At 39.2% G+C, this 17682-nt stretch overlaps 1 pseudogene; it reads left to right on the top strand.

Moving 5' to 3' along the window:
• Window positions 1-15115: 15115 nt before the first annotated feature.
• Window positions 15116-16065, top strand: LOC118967701 (olfactory receptor 2M2-like; annotated as a pseudogene).
• Window positions 16066-17682: the final 1617 nt, after the last annotated feature.

Here is a 17682-nt window from a genome sequence, read left to right as displayed (position 1 = left end):
CAGACACACATACATAGTAATCTTTGTATATACTGAATTATCTATTTTCTTTCCCCGAAGAGATGGATTTCTCTGTCAATCTATCTAATCATCCCTCAAGATATGTAAACGCATATCTGAGAGTCAAATGTCCTCTCTCATGCTTGTGTATGTAACACAAGAGGTTCTTACAGCAGTTCTTTTCTGTGTGTTTATTAATTATTCATTTATTAAATTTTAAGTTGTGCAGTGGTGTTTCAATTGACTATTAAGGTAAAAGTTCAGTTTTCATATTACATGTGAGAAAATTCATTGTCAATAAAATGTGACATTCATAAGCTTTGTTTGCTGTGATTTCATGAGTCATCGTGAAACACAAAAATTTGTTTCATTTTACTGTGTGATTATAAGGAAGACTTATCATATAACTGCTTCCTGATACTGTGACCAGCCAGCCAGGCATAAAAAAGTTAATGGGGAACTGAGAGGAAGTTCTCATCCTCTGGAAAGTTGTGTTGCAGAACAAGATGTCCCCAGAAGACCAGAAGAGCAGACCTCAGAGGGGCATACTAGTTGCTATTTGCAAATATTACCTTAAAGATATCCCCTAACTGTTGCCTGCAGATTCCCATCCTGTTGCCAAGGACAGAGTTTTGGACATTTATTGCTCCCCTTCTGAATACCAATCAGAATTTAGTTTTCACCTTATTTCCATGGTGATCCAAAGTAGCAACTGGGTTTTGCCTAGGAAAGAGCAGCCCCATTATTTGTCAGGAGAGAAACTGTTTGGGAGTGATTCCCAGGGTTCTACTTACCTGCCGCAAGTAATAAGCTTTCTTATGATCTGGGTTGATTTGAAAAATGCAGGGGCAGCGAAAGAAAAACTTGATGGACAGCCCAACAGAATATTGCTGGAACAGTGGCACCAATCAAAGCCAGAGCAGCAGTTCCAGCCTCTGAAGTCCAGGACATGGAGGCCAGAGGCAAAGCCCCATGTCTGGCCCATGTGCCTGCAGGACATCCTAAGGGAGAGTACGCAGACCACCCCTAGGCCCTGACCCCCAAAGGAGGGCAATTGGGCTTTGCGGTTTGACTGACGGGAGTCAAGGCCCCCACCTTGGGGTACTTGGTGGAACCAGAGGCCACATGTACAATTAGCAATTCATTTGTCCCCAGTAAATGTACAACATCTCCTGACACTGGTGGACACAGGAGTTGTTCTCTGACTTATGGCAACGCTGAGCAGTTACCTGGGCCCCCCACTGTGATGGATGGCTATGGGGGTTAGGCGATTACAGTGAAGAAAGCCAAATACAATTGGGAATAGAGCTTTAACACCCAAAGAAGTATACTGTGTATATTTCTCCCTTCCCTGAATATATTTTTGATGTGTATATCCTGCAGGGCCTGTGGTTGCAAACCAATGCAAATGAGCTGAGACTGAGGATACATGCAGTAAAGGCAGTTCTGAAGGGACATCCTAAGCACCCACCTGTAGCTCTGCCTGTAGCTGGGTGGACAAATACTAAGCAACTTAAACTGCCTGAGGGGAACAAAGAAATTGGAGAAACTATAGGAGTCAGAGAAAATGGGCATCATAAAACCCACTCAGTCCTTTTAATTTCCTGGTGTGGCCAGTGAAAAAGTTGGACTTGACTAAAGTTACACCCCCTTGCATGCTTCTGTCACCTCTATAGCAGCCCTTATGGGCACAGTCAGTCATGAATTAGGAATATACCATTATGTTGTGGACCTTGCTAATGCCTTCTTCTCTATTGCCATAGCACAGGAAAGTCAGGATCAGTTTGCCTTCATGTGAGAAGGCTGGCAGTGGACATTCACTGTCCTTCCACAGGGATACCTCCACAGTCCCACCATTTGTCATGGACTTGTAGCCCAGGACTTGGCCACAAAATGGTACAGCTGTATCACTACATTGATATGTTCACATCTGATTCTCTTGCAGATTTAGAAGGGGCAGTTCCTAGATTGCTGCAACATCTACAGGAGAAAGGATGGGCTGTAAAAAGTACCAAGGTTCAGAGACCTAGTTTGTCTGTAAACATCTTCTGGGTTGTCTGGTAGGGCAAAACTAAAGTCATCCCAGAAACAGTCATAGATAAATTCCTTGCTTTTCCTTTCCCTACAACTGTGCATGACAAGTTTTGGAGTCTTCTAGGATACTTGAGAATGTTTTGTACAAATTCTGAGAACCTTATATTCATTGGTACAAAAGTGCAACAGGTGGGACTGGGATAAAAACCTGCTCATCTGCCTTGACAACTGCTAATTGAGTAGTCAAGGCTATGTATGTCTTGAGTATAATGAACCCATAAAGGCCTTGTGAGATAGATGTTCATGTAACTGAAGATGGTTATGGATGGGGCCTTTGGCAGCAGCTTGAATGGATACACCAACCTATTGGATTCTGGTCACAGCTATGGAAAGTAGCAGAGGTCCAGGACACCCTGATAGTTAAGCAACTGGCTGCTATGTATCACACCTTGCTGGCTACGGAGCCCATCACCAGAACAGCTCTGACCAAGGTAATAACCACCTATCCCATCACGGGGTGGGTGTGAGACTGGACCCAAAGGGCATGGAGTGGCGTGGCACAGATGCCTACACTGGCCAAGTGCATACTTACAGCAGTTTAGCACCCTGTCTACTAGCCCCTTAAGTGGAGAACTCTAATGCTTATTGGGGCCAGTGCCATATACCAGTGGAAAGCAGGAAGAACTTGCTTTTGAGCAATCGGTAGCTAACAGTCCTTATCAGGAGGTAAAAGCCCCTATACCTGAAGAAGCTTGGTACTCAGACAGCTCTAGTCATGGGCAGCCCCCAAAGTGGAGGCCTGTGGCTTTCCATCCTAAGACTGATACAGTATGAATGAAGATGGAGACAGAAAGAACAGCCAATTGGGTGAGATGCGGGCAGTATGGCTCGTGATCACCCTGGAGCCTTCCCACACAGTTGTCTGCACTAACAGCTGGGCCGTCTATCAGGGCTTGACCCTGTGGCTACTGACATGGTACCATGCCAACCGAATGGGGCAAGAGTTGTGACAAGACCTATGGGCCTCTGGTCAGTCTAAGACCTTTACCGTATATCATGGGACTGTCCATTTTCCTTTGGCATCCCCAGGGAATTATGAAGCAGACACACTGACCCAGGGGTGCTGGCTAGAAGGAAACCCTGCCTCTTATGTGGCCCAATGGTTCTATCAGCATTTGTTGCACACAGGGAAAAAGACAATGTGGGCTGTAGCCCATGAGTGGGGCTGGCCATTGACCTTGGAAGAAGTCAGCCGAGCCTGGAAGGGGAGTCTTGTGTGCTCTGAGAGGGACTTATACTGAGTCCTGCAGCAACATGGGACAACAATAACAGGGCCAATACCCCTTGTCAGGTGGCACACAGACTATATTGGGCCTCTGCCCATATCAGAAGGATATCGGTATGCCATGACTGGGGTGAACACAGCTACTGGCCTGCTCGTTGCTTTTCCTGCATGTGGTGGAGATAAGCAAATGACTAAAAGGAGCCTAGAGCATCTCTTTGCAGCTTAGGGCCAGTCTCAGGTGATTGAGAGAGATCAAGGCATCCAGTTTATTGGACATGTGTTCCAACAATGGGTGCAACAATTTGGGATAAAATGGAGTTTTATGTACCATGTAACCCTACTAAAGCAGGCATGATAGAGCAGTAAAATGGTTTGTTGAAATCTGGCCTGATGTCAGACTGCAGTGTCTACAGGGTTGGTCAGTCCACTTGCAGATAGTGCTATGGCATTTGAATGAGAAGCCCCAGAGGGGGCATTGAGCCCTGTGAGCATGCTAACACACATTTCTACCTCTCTTATACAAGTGCATGTGCAAACCAAGAGGAATTATTCAAGCTGGGATTTACAACATCCTGCTGCCACCTCTAACTGTGCTTGACCCTGGAGACTCTGTTGTGTGGACATGGCTCCGGACATTTTGACACATAGAACAGGGATGGCTGGCAATTCTGGTATTTGGGGCAAGGCCTGGAAGCTGGCCTCTTGTGTGTTCCTGGAGTAACAGCAGATTGGTCCCCAAAGATCACAGTAGTGTACCCAAAACATCTGGAAGGTAAGAGCATCTTATGGGTGAGTTTTGCTTTGTTGTTATGGCCAGTGCATGTGGCTCCCATTGCCCTGCACACTGACCCACTTATAACTTCCAAAGAGAGGGAGTTAGAGATCTGGTGTGCCATACCAGGGCAGGATCCCATTCCTACTACTGTCCTATTACAGGGCCACTCTCTTGCATGTATCCTACCTGATGGACTAGATTTGCCTATGCTGGGGTAATTAAAACATGTGTCTTTTCATCCTTCAGGTTATTTTCTTCTACAGTCTTTTTGGATTGGGCAGTCCCCCTAGGTACAGCTTCTGCTTGCTGCATATGCCTGGCACCCCCTGCCAGTTCAGCTGCTGGCCTCCTAGGGAATGGGTGAGTATGGACTTTATCTAAGTAATACTTTGAACCAAGCTGGATCCTCAGACTTGAGGATTGTCATAACTTTACTGCTATCTGTATCATAATTTCTGTTTTTATTATATGGTATTACTTTAGTTGCAGTGTTCCAGCTTTCTCAACAGGAGCCATTGAAGAAGATTAGAGGTGCATAGATTGTTAAGACTAGAATTCTGGAGGGGTGGGTAGTTGGGTAATGAAAATTATTACTCAATGTCCAGAATCTCTCATCTGACATTGGTCCACTTACGTACTCATGGACATATCAGAGCCTCTGGTCAATCTGGGGCAGGGGGTGGAGAGAAAATGGCCATTCACTTCTCCCTTCCTCCTGGCATGTGAGGGGTCAGCCACTTGGCAGCCATCATGGCCCCGCCCATGGAGTCCCTGCCAGGGAGGAGGGTGGGGAAGGAAAGCCCCTGCTGTGGCCAGAGGGGGTGGATGGATGGGAGCTTGGTGGCAACTGTAAGAAATAAAGGACTTTCTCACAACCTGCTCTTTCCCTTGACTTATTTCAGTTTCCTCAGATTTATAGGAGACTTGCCCTAGTCCAAGAACACCCTTCCTCACAGAGCTACAATCAGGAAATAAATGAGTTCCCTTTGCACTCATTTAAAGATTTGGTAGGTGTTTGGTCACACAATAATAGTTTTTTAAAGACCATATCTTCATGAATACAGTATAATTTACTGTAGACTTTAGTCTTATGTACAATAAGCCCACATAAGAAATTTTATTACTACATAGATATGAATATTGATTGTATTTTCAATTACCTAAGTTTCACTACCACTTCACAACAGATTACTAGGTGTATCACCAATTCTCTCCAGAATTGTAGAATGATTTACATTTTTGGTTCATAGAAAATTTCATGTCTTAAAAAATTTTATAAGTGTTTAAGCAGTGCACTCAAATTTAAACTTAAATATAAAGATACATATTTTTCCCATGTATTGTTATACAACTAACAAAAAATTGTTCTCACCTGAGTAGTGAACTGGAAGACAGTATCATTCCTTTGATAAGGGAAGTCCTGAAGTCTTGGGTATTCTTGGAAATAAGGTTAATATTAAATCACATACCATAGAACTATTTGAAAAAACTTACTCAACTAAGATGCTCCCTTGGGTATTTTAGGAAACATGTTTCAATGAAAATCAATCTATATACTTTGGTAATGCTAGTACTTGAATATGCATTTATATAAACCTTATATAGATTATGGAACTCATTTCCTAAAATGATACCCTCACCTACACCAGTGTAGTTGCTATCTGTCAACATAGGGAGATGCTACAGAATCACTGGCTATATTCTCCATGCTATACCACCGTCCTGTGACCAGCCTATATTATGCTTGAGAATTTTTATGCCCTCTTGTCCCCCTCACACTCCCCACCCGAACAACCAGACCCCTCCCCCATGGTAACCTCCATGACTTCTCAATGTCTGTGAGTCTACTACTGTTTTGTTTCTTCTGTTTTGCTTTGTCTTTATATTCCACATGTAAATGAAATCATATGGTATTTGTCTTACTCACTCTGGCTTATTTCATTTAGCTTAATACTCTCTAGATCCATCCATCTTGTTGCAAATGGCAGAATTTCATTTCCTTTTATGGCTCTATGGCTTTTGCACAGCTTATGGTACTAAATTAATGGACATGTAATAGGAACCAACATCCTTGAATCATTTAGGCAAGTATAATTCATAAGAAATATAGTCAGATACGTAATTTTAAAATATATTAGTGACCATATTTTAAAAAGTGAAATAAATGACAAATTGTTTGTAATAATGTATTTAAAATTAATATATGTAGAATTGTTTTGACAGATAATTGATACTAAAAATTAATAGTGGCATATTTTACATTTTTATATTAAGCATTTAAAATCAATACAGTGTATATTTCCACCTCATCGCAATTCAGTTTGTAAATTTGAAAATACTTGGTTCAGTATTTAGATTTAATAAAATTGACATTTGAAAATAGATTCACATACCTTTAAAATGCCTAATGTATTCAGAATATTTTCAGTTACTGACACACACAAAAAGAATTATAAAATTATTAGCTTTTTTAGAGCACTTAATTTTATTCTGAATAAATTCATAGCCATTTGAAAGCTTTGCATGACCATATTAAGTAAATTAAGTGACACTTCTGTCAAAGCAGTATTATTAAGACAAATTTAAAACATTAACACATAAATTAAAAACTTAATTCATCAAAATCAAGTGTTTTCAAATGCTTCTCATAAATTTTGCAATTTGCATAACATTTTTTATTATAATTACACTTTCCTTCACAGAATGTTTAAATTATAAAGTGTATAAAATAATTTTTATCATATATAAAAGGTTGGTTTTTCAATGTAAATATTCATACCTGTATAGCTAGATCACAAATTAGTGTTGTTTTATTTTTTGAGCTTCAAATTTAGCTGAAGCATGCATAGTTATATGGTTAATAAGATATAAGTAATTGTATATTCTATTAATTATTGACATGTGTGCCCTATGTTTTGTTTCAAGATCTATAAATTGGTGGAAGAGTACAGTAAATCTTTGCAAAACTCTCCCATGACACAATCAGTAACAATGGCTAAGTACACAACATCATTTTTTTAAAATTTAATTGAGTTAATTAAATTGAATGAATTTTTTATGTATCATAACATTTGCACATATATACTGAGTGAATTCAACAACTTTACTCATGATACATAGATAATGCTTCAGAAAACTGAGAATAATTATGGACAACATGTATCAGCTAGTGGAATGAAGGAGATAAGGAAATGTTATCACCATGTTTTAAAACTCCGGTAAATTAAGATTTTTGATCTGACATGCTGAAACAACATTTGTTAAGATAGAGCCTTTTTTTAATTTAGCATGGATTATTTTATAAAGATAAAATGAGTTTTTAATATTCAAAACTTGTCGATGTTTTATTTAATTAGAAAATATGGTAAATTTAACATGATTATATCAAATTAATTATTCTTTAAAGTTGTCATAGGTACAATTATAACTTGTCTTGTGTACATATAATATCCAAAAATACACTACAATATTACATTAGTCATTTAAAAAATACATTTGAAGTGAAAAAGAATCTATTGGTGCTGACTAGATCAAGCATGGGCTTGAATGTAATGCTGGAAATGCCCCTGCTGACATGTACTCTCATGACAACAGTATAACCACTGAAGTAGCTGCCACAATAAAAGGTGCCCATGCCAAAATAACAAAGCTGTGTGTAATGAAGTAAATAGCCTACAGTATTTCAGTTTTTAATTTTATTTTAATTAAACATAAAGTTTAAAATTCATTTCATTAGCCCTAATTTGCCATATTTGAGGTGTTCTACAATCATACCTCACTGTTGGCCTCCATACTGGATAGCACAGATATTAGCAAAACTCCTAGTACTTGGTATACTGCTGTTGCATGTTTTTGTTCTTATGTGTGTGTGTGTGTTTTTCTCCCTGCCACTTGGTGCGGTTTTCTTTTACCAGTAAGGGTGAGCAATGCATACTTACCACTCTTCTTTTCAGGGACATGAGTCTTCTGCTCTTTGCCATAATACTGTCCACTGAAATCTTGGTGAAGTCTTTTTATTTAACAGTCTTCAGAGTGGCCACTCCATTGATGGCCTTTTGCCCATTGGTCCTATTTAGAAAGAAACAGCTAAGTTCTGTTTTTTCTCTGATTAAGATCTTATTTGATTTCACTATGTTCAGCATCAGTGTTCTTCCTTCATTTTATTGAGATGTAATCAACACTCAGCAATGTGTTTGCCCAAAGTGTACAGGGTAATGATTTATCATACATCTCCCATGAAGTGATTAACACAATTTTAGTTAGCATCTATCTTCTCATATAAACTTTGTCCTTATTTCTTGGATTGCTTTTGCTACTCAGTCATTTTGCTTCCATAGACATTTTAAGATTTTTTAAATCTACTTCTGTTAAAAATGCCATTGAAATCTCAACAGGGATGGCACTGAATCTATTGATGCTTTTGGTAGTATTGACATTTTAACAATATTAATTATTCCAATCCATGAACTCGGAGTGCCTTTCCATTTGTGTCTTTACAGCTGTATCTGTTTACTCTGATAGCATCTTATTTACCTTAATTTTTCTGTTCTTTGATGCCTATGTTGGTATCTGACATTCTATTAAGTGGTCTCTTGTTCCAGGCTTTTCAGTTTTGCTCAGGCAGAGACAGTTCCCCAGCAGTCATCTCAGTTGTGTTTCTGGATGTTTCTGCTGGTAACACTCGTGATTAAATGGGACCTGCTATTAGGGTATCTTTTTCTGTGAGGCAACTGTTTGAGCTCTATGTTTGGGGGTAGTGGATGTGTCACTGGCTGAGAACAGCTGGATTAGCCTGATGGTGGTGTTCCCTGTCCAATTAAAGCTGGAGGATAGGCTCCACAACTGCCTAGATTCTCAGGTCAGGCTTACCAGATGGTCGGGACTGGGTAGTTTACTCAGCATTAGGGGGAAATATGAATTAGTTTCACTGCCTGGTGATGTACTGATCATTTCTCTGTATATGTTTATCAGAACAAATTGAATGCCTTAAATATATACATTATTTATTTGTTAATTGTATCCTAATACAGCTGGAGAAATGGAAACTCTTATCAGCACCAGAGCACCCTGTCTGGAATTCAGTAGCTCCATAACTTAGGGAAGTGACTTTAGCAGTTCCACTGTGGACAACAGCATGAGGACGTAATCAACGGATAATTAGAGCACCTGACACAAGTGTATTTGTAAGTGTGCTGTGAGTTTGCACACGTACTAACCACAGTGACATTGCACAGGCAGCACTTGGTGTTTTTCCTGTCATTATTACATCATGGTGGAGGGGAATTTTAGGAAGTTCACAATAATACTCAATAAAGTGGTATAATTATTTACCGCAAGTAAGTATTTTCATTTAGGTAAAGGAAGCTAATTCTGTCTTTTTGCCCTAGGAGAGGAGATGGAAAACAATACCAACTCCTATAATTAAAGGCAAGGGAATGGATTCCCTGCAGGGCTCAAGACTTGTTTCTGTCTTCTCACCGCGGGCGGGCTGAGCAGGGATTTCCTAGGAATGAAAACCCTTTTAGTCTTTACTGCCACTTCCTGTCTTCATGGGAAACAACAAAGAATAAGATTTCCACTAAGCAATTGAGGGCAGGTATGACTTTTATAGTCGATGAATGCTTCTAGAATTTAGGTGGAAATGTATTAAAATTTTGTTATTTAGAAAATCTCTAAAGAGAGGGGTAATTGCTATGGATATACAAATCTATACAAGCATATTTATATTCATGCATATATAATCTTATTAAAATTAGAGTAATATCGACTCTGGGGGTTAGATAATACAATAAGCTTGGAATTTTATTTTAATGAGTGGTTTTTATGAAGACTTTGGGCTACTCTTATTAATACAATAAGTAAATATTTCAAGCTGTGCTTTTTAACTCTAGTCCATTGCTTTTTCTTTCCATTTATTTATCAATAACAATAACGTTTCCAACTGTTTGTTAGGTGTGTTTTTATTAAGGAAATATGAAAACATACAAGATATGTAATTTGTCTTTTCAGAAACCTATGGTCTTTTTGGAATTATACACTACTCAGACCCACACCAAGAGATAATTAAATAACCAGGTGAGGATGTGTGTAAACTAGTGTCAAACATTCTGCTGAACATGGAGAACAGTTTCATTTCTTAAGAGATTTCTGAGCTAAGGACTTAACTGTCTTGTTTCACTTCATTTGTTCAGTATGACTTTGAGGAATGCGGTATACCCTCCTTGTAGGGGCACGAGAACTGCGGCAGAGGATTACCTGTCTCAGCTCAGAGACAGGACAGATTGGATAAAGGTCCTTTTTGCTTTTTCTATTTCCATATACACTGCCACTCCTGAGGCTGTGGTGAAGGGTGGTGAGTAGGAAAAACATGTCAGGTGAGGAAAAGGGCATAACTGAGTGATCTGAACAGCAGCTTCAGGCCACATTCTCTTTAATAACAAGCACAGTGCACAGTACCAGATACTCTACAGCTGCCATGCTCTCTTCTAGTATTTTAGCAAGTACTTTTAAATTGCTTTAAAGAGACCAACATTTTACTATGAACCATTTTTATATATAAATAATTTTATTGAAGTGTCACAGATATGCAATCTCATATTGGTTTCAGATGTACAGCCCAGTGGTTCAACAGTTACCCCATTATTAAATCCTCACCCCTTCTAATGTGGCTACTATCTGTCCACATAGGAAGATGCTACAGAATCATTGACTGTATTCTCCATGCTGCACTACCATCCCTGTAACCACCTTACATTATTATTGTGAATTAATGTTTGCAAAATGTTTCTAAAAAAATATTAGCAGTGGTTTTAAAAAGTGGTATAACACCACCTGATCATATGACCTTCTTGCTCCATGCTGATAACAATTATCTCAATACTGTTACTCGCCTTAAATAATATGTTATATGTGATTGAAATTCATATGCTAGGAATCATGAAGGAGATCCCATATGATCTACTTTGTTCAGTAAATATTGTATTCTTGAGGGTCACTGATGATACAACCTTTAACTTGGTTTTTAATCCCATTATTGAACAATTGGGTTGTATTTTTCTATTGCAGACAGCGTTGCTGTGGTCTGTCTTCCCATGTGAGACCTTTTGCTGTTTTTTTTTTCATTTCTGATCTTTTTTGTTTCCTGGTAATTTCTTTTACAAAAGAAAATCATTGGCATGGCATTCAGAGATGATTACATGAATAGGTACAGGCTGACATAGTATCACATAATTTTTCACTTTTTCATTGGCTCAAATTCTGATGACTCAGTGCTTCTTTTCCATTATTTCACTCAGTGAGTCTCAGTGTCCAGCCATTATCTGGGCTGCCATTGCTCTGGGCATGTCCATGGCGCCACAGGGTCACAAAATCTGAGACTTTTCTTTCAAAGGAAATGAGGCGAAGATACAGAAAAGCCTTTAAAAATGCATGTACTCTCTCCCTCACAGAATGACACAGTTTATTTCAAATAAAGTGATATATTTCAGATAAAATTAATCAAATTAATAACAAAATATTGCAGCTAAGAAAGCAAACTTTGATAGCAAAGTCTGAAACAGAACATAAAATTTCTTAAGACATCTTATGAATATTGTTTAGATGTTCATAAGTATTCTGAAAAAATTTGAGTAGAGATATCCAAATTTCAAAAGCATTTAGAAAATGCTTCTTGTTATATCCCTCTTGCCAAGAGGGTTGCCTCTCAGAAGGTATTGCTCCCTCTGGTCTTAAATAGACCTGGAGAAGCTGGCATTTCAAGAGATGCTTCACCAAAGGTCCATGTTTTGTAAAAGACATATTAAAATATCTCGTGGAAATCTACTTTTTTCTGGAACTCATTTTTGGATTGCTCATATCCTGTTTACCTTACCCTGACTTGTGACACTTAGGTCTCGCTTTCCTGGTGGTTTACAAGTAACCAAATTTGGTCATATATGTCTTACTACCTAGTGAAAATCCTCTGTTTTCCTCATGAGAAACAGCAGTAGTTTTTCCTTATAGAATGCTCTTGAATAAATATCTACACAAACCTTACTGCAGCAAGTACTATGTAATGCAGTGCTCAGTATCTTCCATTATTAAAATGCTGTCAACTTTTGTATGACTGTATCTTGTCACATTATCTGTGACAGAGAAAACTCAGTAAAGACAATTTCAGTACAAGGCTAGACTGAGTATTTTCAAACAGTGAAGAGGTCAGACAATATGATGCAAGTGTGCATTTATGTTAATTCCACTTGAAGTGATGAAACATAAAATCCAGAGGAATATGGGGGTTCTACACTTATTTGCCAATCCTGATTTAGTATATCACTCACCTGGGCTTAAAGGCTATCTGGCAGAAATGTCCACATTATTTCAAATACACTTATTCAAACACTTTTTATCGTTTTAGTGACTGGGACAGATATACCCCTCAGGTGAAAGACTAAGCTGTCACCTTAAAAAAATGTATGAGCTAACAACCAGGGAGCTTCCGCTTGGAATCACAGTGCAGACAAACTTACAGAAAGTCGTGGTGGGGCCCGTGAGGTAAGGCAAAACCTCAGCCAGGTGACCTGAACAGCTGCAATAGTTGACGGTGGCCTATCGCATGATGCTTGAATAAGCGCTTCACACAAATCATTCAAGACAAGTTATTTTATAAAAGTAACTTTGGTTGTATGAGCACTTGAAATTAATGATATAATAAAATGTCATTTTCCTTGGCTGAATGTAAAGCTGACCTCCCCTCTCAGGCAGTACAAGGGCTCCAGTGTCAGGGAACGGGACCCCACTCCCAGGAGGTCCCGGAGATGCTCATTCCTGATTTTTCAGGAACTCGGCTGGATCTGCATATGAGCTCTCCATAACCAGGTCTAGGCATCTGTGAAACTTCTTCATAATGACTTCAGAATACTTATGTGCGCACACACACACACACACACACACACACACACGCACATGCACACACATGTATAAACATCCCTACCACGAAGAGGTGCCTAGGTCTCCTTTACTTCTTCCCTGTTTCCTCCTTCATACTGGCTGACAGAAATTATTTGTTTCATTTTTTTAAATATTTCTCTTTCAGCTCATGAGATCATGAGTGCTCATTACAGGCACATTTTGGTTGATTAGTGTTATCAGGTCACAATAATTCCTTACTAAAATTGTAAAATAACTTTGAGTTTTCCCTTTTCTAGCCACAATATTATTTTTAATTTATATACATACATAAACCTCGAAGGGAGTATAATTTACTACCCCCACCACTTAAAATAATCACTTCAAACCCATGAAATGGAACTCAAGCTTCTGCCTTCCTGTACAGCTTTACATCCCTATGCTGCTCCCGGGATACTCAACTTTCTTTGTTCGATTTTGTTTTCAGCCTCTTCACAAAAATATGATGCATGAATAAATGTGTAAAAGTACCTTCCTGTCTGATTGTTCTTTTTACCAGGCTTGTCTGTTTATGACATATTCTTGTGGCCCAGAATAATATCCCCTCATATGTTAAAGTGTATAACTATCTCATATGTTAAAGTGTAAATACCACAGTGAACAGGATGTTACATGACTCTACATTAGAAACTGTTTTCTTGAAATCTACACATGTCCACTTCTTCTATGGATTATTATAATTATTATATTCCACTTGGTGAAATTCATGCACAGATTTCTATTTCCTATGATGTGGTTTCTTTCTTGTTTCATCTAAGCCTTTAGCCAAATGCCATCAGATGGACAAGTTCTTCTCTGACTCCTGCATTCAAATCTGACAGTCCCATGCAATCAGAACACCCCCTTTTGCTTACCTTTTCCACAGCTCAACAGGGATTTTTGGTCACCGTCTAGTTACAGTGTGATGGGTCAGTGTTTTGTGTGTTCTTATTGCTGCTCTATCCCAGTGCCCAACACACAGAGAGAAGCCAATATTGTTTGAATGCATGGAATTCAAGGTTCTGTTAATTTCCTTATTTGCATATACTAATTCATGACCGGAGATACTGGGTGTATTATTTCCTTTGTTGGCTTAAAATAGAAGAAATGTGTTGTCTCACAGTAGTGGAGAGCAGAGGTCCAAAATCAAGATGTCAGCTGGGGTAGTTGCCTCTGTGGTGTTTGAGAGGGGGTCCTGGTCCATGCTCTGTCCCAGGTTCTGCTGATCACTGACAATCATTGGAATTCCTTGGTGTATAGATGTATCACTACACTCTCTGCCTCCATTATCACAGGGCTTCTCCTTGTTTCTCTCTCTCACACAGCTGTCTTCTCTTAAGGACACCAGTCCTATTGCATTAGAGGCATGCCCTACACCAGTATGACCGTATTCTAACTAATTTCATCATTTATGACTTTATTTTCCAGTAAGTCCACATTCTCAGGTGCTAAGGGTTAACACCTCAAAATATTGTTTTGGGGCAATGCAAACACACCCATCACACATATTCATATGATCATATAATTAAGGAACCATTTGTCAGCTCACCTAGTTATTGCATAAAATGTTTTCTATGAATTACAAACCAAACACTGTAGAATGTAAAGCAATGGGCAGATGCAGAGGTTTGTTAATGCTGCTAGTAAAAGTGCCCAACGTCATGCGAGCAACGGCTCACAGCTTACTTTTGTGTCTCCCGCATGCTGATCCAGGCTGAATGTTCCTATCAGTTTATATGCAAAGGATGTCTGATATTTCAAAATAATGTCTAATTGCTTTTGAGAAGTTTCCTTTTCATAGAAACACTATCAATCATGTAAGCACGTATATTATTATGCTAGCTTTTCAATTAAGCAAAATGATGCTGAGAAGCTGAACTGAGGGCAATTCTGAAGCTTTATTGGAGAGGCAGAACCAGCAGAACCCGCTTCTCTCTGATGCTGTACTTCTGGGTCTTTGGGATTTCTAATCCTGGTCATGCCATATTATTCTCAATCTGACTTTAACACAATCACATTTTTTAAGACAATATTAAGTGTTTACAAAAGTAATGAAAGAGTATGACTTTCTGTTGCAGTAGAAAAATAACATATCCATCATGGCATGGGAAAATCAGACCTTCAACTCCAAGTTCATCCTGCAGGGCATCTTCGATTACAGCCCCATCCACATCTTCCTCTTCTTGCTGGTCCTGGGCATCTTCTCAGTGGCCTTCATGGGAAACACTGCCAAGATTCTCCTCATCTACCTGGACACACACCTCCACAGCCCCATGTACTTCCTCCTCAGCCAGCTGTCCCTCATGGACCTCATGCTCATCTGCACCACCCTCCCCAAGATGGCCTTCAACTACTTGACTGGCAGCAAGTACATCTCTGTGGCTGACAGTGGAGCCCAGATATTCTTCTATGTGTCCCTGCTTGGAGCCGAATGTTTCCTGTTGGCTGCAATGGCCTATGACCGCTATGTGGCCATTTGCCGCCCATTACGGTACTCAGCTCTCATGAGCCAGAAAATCTGTGGTCTCATGGCAACTTCTTCTTGGATTCTTGGCTCTCTTGATGGTATAATTGAAGTTGCAGTGGCACTGTCTTTCCCTTATGTGGTGCCCGGGAAATACCCCATTTTTTCTGTGATGTTCCCACCCTTCTCACTCTTTCATGTGCTAACATATCGCTATTTGAAAGAATGATATTCATATGCTGTGTTATTATGCTTCTCTTCCCTGTAGCAGTCATCACTGCCTCCTATGCTCATGTTCTCCTGGCCGTCATTGGCATGAGATCTGGGGAGAGTCGCTGCAAAGCTTTTGCCACCTGCTCCTCCCACCTCGTGGTGGTGGTAATGTACTACGGAGCTGCCATGTTCATATACATGCGGCCTGCATCAGATCATTCCTCCACCCAGGACAAGACGGTGTCAGCCTTCTACACCATCCTCACCACCATGCTGAATCCCCTCATCTACAGCCTCCGAAACAAGGAAGTGGCCAGGGCGTTCAGGACGATGCTGGCTAGGGGCAAGTCTGTAGAGGGAATCCCTTAAAAATGTTTATGCCCTGATGTTTTTCCTAGATTCTTTGCTTTAGGCTTAAATTTATGTATTATACCAATATAATTTAGTATTTAATATTTACTCACCTATTCAGATTTATAGGCAACAATGTAAGATTTATAAACTGAAAACATGTTTGCTCTTTTTTCAAATATTTCACATTTTTATGGTTAATTCATGATGTAGCTATTGGAAAATATTTACTTTGAAAGAAAACACAGTTCATTTATTTTATTTTATTTTTTTGACATGGCATCTCTCATATTTATTGATCAAATGGTTGTTAACAATAAAATTCTGTATAGGGGACTCAATGCACAATCATTAATCAACCCCAAGCCTAGTTCTCAACAGTCTCCAATCTTCTGAAGCATAACAAACAAGTTCTTACATGGCGAACAAATTCTTACATAGTGAATAAGTTCTTACATGGTGAACAGTGCAAGGGCAATCATCACAGAAACTTTCGGTTTTGATCACGCATTATGAACTATAAACAATCAGGGCATATATGAATATTCACTTGATTTTTATACTTGATTTATATGTGAATCCCACATTTCTCCCTTATTATTATTGTTATTATTACTTATTATTATTTTAATAAAATGCTGAAGTGGTAGGTAGATGCAAGACAAAGGTACAAAACATAGTTTAGTGCTGTAAGAGGGAAAATGTAGATGATCAGATGTGTGCCTCTAGACTAAGTATTAATCCAAGCTAGACAAGGGCAATAAAACATCCACAGATGCAGAAGATTTCTCTCAAAATAGGGGGGTGGGGTTCTAAGCCTCACCTCTGTTGATCCCCAATTTATCACCTGATGGACCCCCTGCAACTGTGACTGTCTTAGGTTGTACCTCCCTTGAGGAAGCTTACCCGTCTCTGGCTAACCAGTCAACTTCCGGGTCCAGACAGGGAAATGTAAAGTTGGTAAGTGAGAGAGAAGCAATATTGTTTGAAAAGGTTGGCTTTCTACTTCTTTGCAGATTTATGCCCTGTGGCTTCTATGCCCAGCATTTGTCTTGAGGTATCTTTACCACTTGGAAGAATTATGATACTAGGTAATTTTGTTATGAGGCACGAATTCTACTTAAGGGTTGTAATTAGGAAGGAAGAAGAAAAGCTATAGAAGTAGCAGATGGAAAAAAACATGGGAAGATTGATTATTACTTTGACATATCTTCTTGTAGAGTAACATAAGCATGTATAGGTTTTAAACTACAAATTAAATTGCACACACACATTAACATAATAGGAATACAGCTACATAACCAAAGCAGACCTACAATTACCAGCCATCTCCAGTGAAACCAAGAAAACCAGTTAGGTACCCTGCGCATTTGTAAAAACTTATCAATGATATGATGGATATTGTCTAACTGAATTTGAATAGTTTGAGAAAGATCAGACAAATTAAAACAACACATTCCTGGGAACTGTTCACATCCCATATGTTGTTTTAACAGTAGATAGTCTGTAGTCGCAAGATTTTGGAGAACTGCAATTTGCACTTCTCCTAATTCTTGGTTGAGTTCCGACAGTATAGATCCAGTCAAATTTGTTGTTTTACTGTATGCACAGGCCAGCTTAGATATCTACATCTTC

This window comes from Manis javanica, chromosome 14 (genome assembly GCF_040802235.1).
Source record: "Manis javanica isolate MJ-LG chromosome 14, MJ_LKY, whole genome shotgun sequence".
NCBI lineage: Eukaryota > Metazoa > Chordata > Mammalia > Pholidota > Manidae > Manis > Manis javanica.
This window is presented reverse-complemented; position numbering and strand designations above follow the sequence as displayed.